Raw genomic sequence first — 2,701 nt, 5'->3', positions numbered from 1 at the left:
GATTCTGACTTAGAGGCGTTCAGCCATAATCCTACAGATGGCAGCTTGGCGGCACTAGCTTTTCAGCTAACCGCAGTTACCAATTATCTGAACCAACGGTTCCTCTCGTACTGGGATGGAATACTGTTTAGACTACGCACTCATCAGTAGGGTAGAACTAACCTGTCTCACGACGGTCTAAACCCAGCTCACGTTCCCTATTAGTGGGTGAACAATCCAACAATTGGCGAGTTCTACTTCGCAATGATAGGAAGAGCCGACATCGAAGAATCAAAAAGCAACGTCGCTATGGACGCTTGGCTGCCACAAGCCAGTTATCCCTGTGGTAACTTTTCTGACACCTCTAGCTTAAAATTCAAAAGAACTAAAGGATCGATAGGCCACGCTTTCACGGTTTGTATTCATACTGAAAATCAAAATCAAGTGAGCTTTTACCCTTTTGTTCTACATGAGATTTCTGTTCTCATTGAGCTCACCTTAGGACACCTGTGTTATCATTTAACAGATGTGCCGCCCCAGCCAAACTCCCCACCTGACGATGTCTTCCATAATCGAATCTGCCTTCTCCTGCGCAAGTGCACAGAAAAAGGCCCCCACCCTCGCGACCGCGTTCCAGCCCCGCTCGACCGCCGTTCACCACCCCCAGTCCAGTCCTTCGCTCGTGCCTCCGTTCGACCTCGTCGCTCCGGCTGCACCTGTCCCAGTACTTGACTCCAGCTTCGTACCTCGCGTCTCCACCAGCACCTCCTCGCGGACGTGCTGCTGCCTGCCCTCGACCTTACCGTCCCCAAGTTCGTGACTTCGGTCTGTACCAGCGCATTCATAAGCCGAGTGTCCCACTGCTGCCGAGCAGTACGTGCGTCAAGACACTAGGGCGGTTGGTTTCTCTCTGCTTTCAGAAGTTACCTCCGTTCTCCCCCTTTCTAGGCGGGTGCTAGTGGGCCTGTACAGACCGCCTCGAAGTCGACGTTAGTGTTAGTCGGACTAGGTCCCTCTACACAGCCAAGGCAACCTTTACTGTGGTGCTGTCTCCTCACTGGACGCGCTGATCCCGCGTTTACCGAAAGGACCTTTGAGAAGAAGTTGTGGGTAGTTCTTACTCCCACCACATATCGATCTGCCTAGCTGCACCTACGTCTTTGCGACAGTTACGATGGTTAAGACGCGCCCAGGTCCCGGCCGCCCGGTACCAACACGCAATTTACCGACCGACTCGCTACTCAAAGACAGCGAGGCTGCTCTCGCTGCTGCGAAGGTCGAGGAGCTTCGCTCCAATGCTCTCAAGCTAGGTTTGGCAGATCACGTGCTGCATTTCTCGATTGCGTGTCTCTGCTCAAGGTTTGTGGCTTCGGCCGGTGAGGTGCCAATATGTCGTCGTTTCCATCGCCCAGGCGGCGATGCTGACGCAACTTTGAGGTTCAATCGCTGCTTCGTTGTTCGTGGAGTGGTTTGGGTTTCGCCAAATTCAGGGTGTGACGGCCAGATAAATGCGTAGCACTGCCCGAATTTTTGTCAGATTGCGCTTGGTTCCGGGTTTTACTACGAGTTGCGCTGATTTTACACTAAAATTGCGTTTGTTATGAGACTTCGGCGCTTGATAAAGTGTCCGCTGCGGACTTCGATCAGGTGATTTGCCTTCACTACGCTAAGTTAGTGCAAACAATGTGGGGCCCGTGGTCAAATTGATACTAAAGCGTATTTTTGGGTAGGTGACTAGACATTGGATCGGTAAGCGTAGATCCGTTCGCTTATTTTTTTATCCCTGAAGTTTATGGTGTTCTAATTGATCTTTCGAGTATTTGTTGATGCTAGAATTGCGTGGTGGTGGAATGCCAGTCACGAAAATTGCGTTGATTCCTTGCCACTGTACCACGCAGTCAGTATGCTTACTGTCCTTACATTGTAGGATTGAGTTGGAAACGTTGGGTGGAATGTTTCTTGAAAATAATGCTAAGCGTAACAGTGGCCACTGTGCAACTTCGACAATCGTCGCTCTCGGTTTGTTCCATTTGGTGGCACATTTGCTGTTGATACTGAGCTGCTATCACTTGATAATCTGCTGAGATTTATGGTTCTCTGGAAGTATGCTGCAATCGTGACACTTTCAGCAATAGCGAGGCGTAAATATTTGAAGATTTGCATTGTGATTGCTCTATTCAGACGCTAAGAGACGACCTGCCCCATTCCACGAAGCTTGTGGGGACTGTAAACGCTCAGCCACCTGTCGGAGCACACACATTTACGCATCAATTGAAACAATCGGCGAGCCTTTACGAAGTCACATGTTGAAGGAGATCTCAAGTGGCTGCTGTTGTAAAGAGCTATTGGATTATTTTCTCTACCTTTGTGTCTATCACCAGCTCTACAGTCCACCCACTTGTCGTCGCAGTTCAGCCCTGGTGTCGTCTGAGAGTGCTCCTTGCAGCTTTGACCTCACTCTGCAATTTGCAGCAACCCTCTCAGGCCCTCTTCGAACCTTCAAGTCTTCTTCGCCCAAGTCTTCTTTCGCCAGGTGAACCTCGCTTTTATCAGTAACCAAAACTGTCCCACTCCATGCGCCAGACGACTAACTACCAAGCACACAGAAGTCTCGAGTCGGATCGTCCATCTTGCACGCCCACGAGACATGCACCCATTTTCCTTCACCGCGACCTCACTCTGCCAAAGTCCACTTTGGTCACCTCGCCAACTTGGCCCAAAA

General features: G+C 50.4%; 1 non-coding gene across 1 annotated transcript; it reads right to left on the bottom strand.

Annotated features, from left to right (window-relative positions):
- Positions 1-548, bottom strand: PITG_33088 (the record flags this gene model as incomplete). The annotated part of the gene is made up of 1 exon (XR_009934482.1): positions 1-548. It is a non-coding gene; the product is annotated as a 28S ribosomal RNA (ribosomal RNA).
- Between the last annotated feature and the right edge of the window lie 2,153 nt (positions 549-2,701).

This window comes from Phytophthora infestans, genomic scaffold, assembly GCF_000142945.1.
Source record: "Phytophthora infestans T30-4 supercont1.52 genomic scaffold, whole genome shotgun sequence".
Classification (NCBI taxonomy): domain Eukaryota; phylum Oomycota; class Peronosporomycetes; order Peronosporales; family Peronosporaceae; genus Phytophthora; species Phytophthora infestans.
This window is presented reverse-complemented; position numbering and strand designations above follow the sequence as displayed.